This window comes from Echinops telfairi, unplaced genomic scaffold (genome assembly GCF_000313985.2).
Source record: "Echinops telfairi isolate 266 unplaced genomic scaffold, ASM31398v2 ScPeMD7_7420;HRSCAF=8458, whole genome shotgun sequence".
Taxonomy (NCBI): domain Eukaryota; kingdom Metazoa; phylum Chordata; class Mammalia; order Afrosoricida; family Tenrecidae; genus Echinops; species Echinops telfairi.
The window spans coordinates 30,844,195-30,850,820 of NW_022111320.1; the positions used below are offsets into that span (position 1 = coordinate 30,844,195).

General features: G+C 40.5%; 1 non-coding gene across 1 annotated transcript; it reads right to left on the reverse strand.

Annotated features, from left to right (window-relative positions):
- Positions 1-5,941: 5,941 nt before the first annotated feature.
- LOC115872159 lies at positions 5,942-6,105 on the reverse strand. The gene has a single exon (XR_004047698.1). It is a non-coding gene; the product is annotated as a U1 spliceosomal RNA (small nuclear RNA).
- Positions 6,106-6,626: the final 521 nt, after the last annotated feature.

A 6,626-nucleotide genomic window follows, 5' to 3' on the forward strand; every position in this document is an offset into this window, starting at 1 on the left:
TGATGCCAAATGCAGGAAGATCACAGGCTGGTGGGTGGAAAGTCCTGTGGGTCCAATGACAGTGGACGCATCTGCAGGGCTCTGGCTGACATCGGCATGGCTCCATGTGGTTTGTCAACAGGAATGTGAAGCAGGGAGAGAGGGTGCCCCGCCCGCCTCCTGGGAGGAAGAGAGGAGGTCCTAGAATCCTCATGAGAAGGCCATGCTCACAAGAAGGGATCCCCAGGCTGTGACCTGATTGACAGGCTAGACTCCACCCCTTCATTCTTATTTTTCCAAGTTGACATAAAATTGTGTAACAACTGCACCACCCCTCTCTCCCCTTAAAATGTAGATGCTCTTTTACTCCATGTCATCAGAATTCACACAGCCATGAGGTCCATTTTGTTGTTTGAGATCATGGAGAATTTCCTTGACTTTTCCCTAAGGATCAAGGTTAGCTAATGGATGGCATCATTTGGCAATGATTCTTGTCTTGGGGCCATAGTTTTGATCCCTTGTTGATACGATCTCATCTCATGGAAACCCCTCACCCCTGAATCATCTTCCCATTTTCTGGTCTTATATGTGCACCTATGGAAGACAGTCTTCAACTGAGCGCATGTGTAGCCTTTTCTTCTTCACAAGTCCATTATCACTATTTCTCCTGCTGGCACAGAGCAGGGCTCTGCTGCAGGAGTCTGCCTGTGATCCCACATGCTTCCTGAAATGATTATGGTGACACTGTTTTCCTAGAGAGATGGCAATCTACATTCTTCCATCTTATCTATTTCAGACATTGCCATAATGATATTTCATTTTTTTACCTCCTTATTAAAAAGTAACATAATGGCCATCCTGGGTTCTTCCAAATGTGGGTCTCGTCTCTGTGGCCCATTAACATCATTTCTCAGTTCAGCTTCACCCACTGGTCTTGTCAGTGATTTGACACCAGTCTCGTGTCTGTCTTAAGTCTGACCCAATAAAAGACATCCTTCAGCTTATTTCTTTCCTTCTCCCAAGTGTTAATATAAGATTTATCGGTTGTTAAGCTGTTTATTTTTTTTAAGGTATCTAGCTTTGTGTCACTGTTGATTTCACTATTTGCAAACTGGCTTTGTCATTTTATTGATAGCACTTGAGTGAAGAGCTCCCTGTTAATATATGCAAACTCACAGCTCCCCACAAGCTTTCCAGCCCTGCTAATGAGAGGATTAGCAAGAGCACTGCAATGTATTTAACCTGCGGCACTAGCTCTGTTTCAATAAGACTTCAACAGCCTATTAAATGGAGTGGGGGCTCAATTAACCCACACAAAGGCCACTCTACTGAACATGGCAGGGAGGACCACATTTAGCATCTGCCTAAGCAGCTTGTTGGAGGCTGGAAATAAAGAGGGTGACATGTTCTTGCCTCGAGCTATGATATAACTGAAATGGTGATTCTAGTTCATCTGGGCTGACTGAATAGGTGACAGCATTGAAACCCACTACTATCTCGCCATATGACAGTTTTTGGTTTTTGAGGGATTTTTTTTTTTAAGCCAGAGTATATTCATCGGTCACTCTGCCCCCATGCCTTTTTCCAAGGAAGCACCCCCATTGCTCTTGGGTCAGTAAGAATCATGGCTTATGGATTTGAGGATAGAAGATCTCAGGATGTAACAGTTTGTATGGTGAGGAGGAAGGATGATGATATACACAAAGATGTTAAGTCCCAGCAGCTCCTCACATGATTAGAAGATAGAAGTTGGTCCTCATCTCTCATAATCATGCTGTACCAAACAGTCAGCCAAGAGCTAACCATTTCCTTCTGGGAATTAATATATGAGTAGTGGCAACTGACTAAACTGGATATGCATAAGAATCCAATTGATTCTTGTTAAAATTGTTGGATTAACTGATTTGTAGAATCAACTGCCTGTCAGAAAATCCAAGATCATTTGATTGTGCTGACATTCCAAGTAGAAAATGAAAATGGGTGAAGCAAATAGATTGTTGTTTGTTTATTGAAGATGATTTGAACTGGATTGTTGTGACAAATATACAACCTCAATTTCACACATTTTCCATGTGACACACTCGGAGACTTCTGTGAGGGCAAAAAAAGATAATTTGGTGAATGTTTTCTTTCCTATTTGTCAAATGGACATTTATTCTGTAAAGCACATTCTTTTCTTGATGTTCAACCATACAAAAACAGTGTTATAAGTTGACAGTGTAGGTTTGTGTTTGGCTTTAGTTTTCCCATTTTATTCCCAAAGATAAAACTGTAAATTGTATGCTATATCTAATTATGGGCCTCTCTCTTAGCTGGCTTTACTCCTACCCCACCTTCACCTCCACTGATTGTCACCTTGTACATACTATAAAGAAGTACATTACTAATAAAGAAGACCAGAGCATAATTGATGCATTTGACTGATGTTTTGGCAAAGAACATTGAAAATGCCGTGAACTGGCAGAAAACACACAGATCTGTCTTGAAGGAAGGATGGCCTGAAAGCTCCTTAGAAGCGAAGATGGGGAGATTTTGTCTCACATATTTTGGACATGTCATCAAAAAAGACCAATCCCTAAAAAAGAATATCATGTTTGATAAGCTAGAGATTCAAGGAAATAAAAAAGAGGAAGATATAGTCGTGGAACTGCAGACTCATATATAACAATGGTGGGGATGGTGCAGAACCAGGCAGTGTTTTGTTCCGTTGCACATCAGTTAATTGAGTCAGAATTGACCCGAGTTCAGCGGTTCTCCACCTTCCTCAGGCCGTGACCCTTTCATACAGTTCCCCATGTGGTGGGGACCCCCAACCATAACATGGTTTTCGTCGCTACTTCATCACTGTCATTTTCTACTGTGATGAATCATAATGCAAATATCTGATAGGCAGGATGTATTTTCATTGTTACAAATTGAACATAATGAAAGCATAGTGATTCATCACAAAAAAAATATGTAATTAGATACTGTGAAATATGTATTTCTAATGACAAATAAATGAAATTTTGTCGTGAAGCATGATGTAGCATAGGTCAGAGTCTTCACACCAAGTCCTCATATGTGGACATATCTGCATGTAGGCGGATCCATGTAGAGAAGGATAGAGGAGTGGTGTCTCTGTTTCTAAGACCATCAGCAATATGTGTTTTCCGATGGTCTTAGGTGACCCCTGTGAAAGGGTTGTTTGACCCCCAAAGGGGTCACAACCCACAGGTTGAGAACTGCTGCTCTATGGGATTTGATGACAACAAATGGATTGTAAACCAAAGCCAAACCCACAGTCATTGAGTTCATTCGGACTTGTAAGCTCTCTGCAAAACATTACATAATAGAACCTCATAAAACTGATCCGTAGGGTTTCAAAGGGATACCGTGTGACATTGTTGGGTAAACATTGGACAGCTACCTACAAGGTTATCAGTTCAAATCCACCAGCTAGTCCTTGGGGAAAAGTTGAAGCTATCTGATCCCATGAAGATTTACTGTCTTGAAAACCCTTAAATAGGGCTACTCTGAGTCTGAATCAACAGTGACAGTGGACTTGGTTTGGGGGGAATGAGGCAGCAGACTGACTTATCTTTCTTCTAAGAGTAGCTGATGTGTTTGAACCACTGATCTTGTGAGGAGCATCTCAACACTTAACTACCATAGCACCAGGGCTCTTAAGACAGTATACAGTCTTCTAACTATTGTCTTCATTCACTTGCTAGACGGCACCTTAACAAGGCAGGCATTTTATACCTTTATGAATGTAACTCAACCACCTGGGGAAATGTCTAACACATTGTTGTTAGCTGTGATGACTCTTGGCGACCCATGAACACAGAACCAAAACACAGTCTGGTCCTGCACTATCCCAGGCCTACTTATGCGTAGCAGCATTGGGATCTGTATGCTTTGCATGGTTTGGTTTGGGGAGTGGATCACCAGTCCGTATTTCCTAGGCTATTGTAGCCTGAAAGCTCCGCTGAAACCTGCAAGCCTCTACTGAAAGACAGATGGTGACTGTGCATGTGGTGCATTGGCCGGGATTCAAACCTGGGTCTCCGGTGTTGAAGCTAAGAATTCTGACACTCAATAAATATACATAGTTATGGAACAGATGAATATCATAAAGAAACAGGTTGTGTTCTGGCTGTAGAATCAAGTAATTCATTTGAAAGTTTCCTACATAAGAATTGTTACGCCTACTGTCACAACATAAAGAAAAATCTTAAATTCTAGGTTGATCAGCTAGTGTGGTTCTCATAGGATAACCATCCATTCTGTGGCACCAGAGTGATGAGGGATTTATTGGATCCTAATTTTCAAAATAGAAGTGTACTGTTCGGCTTTGTGAGGTCAACTGCATGCTTACCTGTGCTGAACCACCATGTTACCCATTCTGAAGTATGCTAAATACACAAACTTGTTCAGTGAAAAGAAGAAACACACATTACAGAGGCATTGCACCGCAGTTGCATGTGAAAGGACTAATGGTAGCGCAGCACTAATGCACCATGTTCAGTGCCATTTTGCACAAAGCATTGACCTATGGTTTGCTATTGGAACAATCATTGAAGATATGTAATGTTATTAACTATGCAACTTACTGTCATATTATACTACTGTTGTTATGAGCTGCCTTCCAGTCGATTCTGACTGGTGTATTGCACAACAGGATGGCTTCAAGAGATTGTCTTGACTGTAATCTTTAAAGAAGCAAATTATCAGGGCTTTTGCCTAGGAGGCACTGGGTGAATTTGAACCACCAATCTTTGGGTTAGCGGTCAAACTTGAACTATCCAAGATCCTAATGCAGTACTAATAAATCATTTATCATGTATAGTCTGTCACCCTTGTTTCCAGATGTAAAACTACCAAGAAATGAGTGTTTTTCCATTCTTGACCATGAACTCTTAGGAGACCAACAGCTGCATTTTTTAAAAATTGCATTCTGAGTATCTGTAGAGTGACAGCATATTCTACAAATCCTTTCCCTTTGAACCATTGTGAATACATTGGTGCTGCGACTTGTCCGTGGAGGGGCTGAACAGTAGGCAGTTCTAATCCAACTCTTGGATAAACCAACGGACTTCAAAAAAATTCATGAACATGTGGAATTAAAATATAATGGAATTTTCCCATGAATTTTTGGAGCCCCTCCCCACCCCCCGTACCTTGAACCTATTAATGTTTGCTGGCTAAGTTAGAGCAAAAGAATGTATCATAAAACATTATTTCTTAATCGTTCCTATATTAGACAGGTAATGAGATCAGCTGTATTCAAGAGTCATACATATCCTCAAGTTGATTCTTTCCCAGGTTGATGGGGAAAGATCAGAAAGTACTATAAAAACATCTTTATTAATTTTACCCCATCCTTACTCCAAGAAGTCTACACCCGAAGACATGAAATGCTTGTCCCATTTTCAAAGACATTTCATTTGATCTCTTTGGTTCATAAAGAAACTTGTTTGATGTTTTGTGTTTACAATTTTTATTGGATAGACAGGCCTAATGCAAAACAGGGAATATGTACTACTGCACAGCATTCCAGAATTAAAATGTCCCTAAGGAGTATCAAGATGTCACTGAGAAGATAACTTAGAATTAATTAGCCTTTCCATTAAAACATCCATAGAGTGAGTTCTTGTTTCCATTGATTTTTTAATGAAATCTCCCTAGGCTATCTGATGCGGCCACCTTGTTCTCAACTCCATTTCAGTCATAAGGAGATTTGAACCCACTCACCAGCTGCTGGTCTAGAGCAATACTTTGTTTGAAGGGGGGCAGCAAAACTTCCTTGTGGATTATGAGCACAACCGCCTATGCTGTAATATAAACCCACTTGTGGGAATTTATTTTTGTGGACATAGATCTCATATAAGGTTCATCTCTTTCTTGATTAAAGAGCAAAAGTAAAAATCTCACAAATAACCCTTAACATTTATGGGGTTTTTTTTCTCTCTTTTTTTTCCAGGGGAGAGTGCGGACGCAGTCCCCCACTACCACAAATTATGCAGTTGAGTCTCCCACATTTGGGGAAATTGCAGGGGTCAGCACATCCAGAGTGCAGTGGCTGAGCCTCGCCCTGGGAAAACCACCTTCGTGATCATGGTATCTCCCCGGCCAGGTAAGTATAACATTTATGTTTCTTTGATCCAAACTGAAAACTATTTTATTTTTGCTAGATGCTCTCAAACTTTATAGTAGTAGAAAAACTACTTACAAAAAAGAAATGAGATAATTTGTGGTCTAGATGGTGTCAGCGTGAGTAAACTAAACACGGTCTCCAGAAAAAACAAGTCAACAGAAAGGAATACACAAGAAAAATCAACTCCGCTGCAGTGCACAGAGTTTGAAAGTCAGTGTAACTGGTGTTGTGGGTCCTCGTTTCAGCCTTGGTTGGGACATATGTGAGCATGTGAATGTGTTGCTCAGTATTTCTTGATTCGGGTTACAGGGCTGAAAGGAGAGAGGACCATTTAATTTCGATACACCAAGAGATGTAAATCTTGAACATGATTTCATGAAATAGCCTCCTTATTATTGGCCCTACTGGTATGTCTCTGTAAGACATTACAGAGGAAAGGATGAATAAAATCCAAAAACTATTATCAGAAGAATTTGAGATTTGTAGACATTATATCTAGATTAATTCA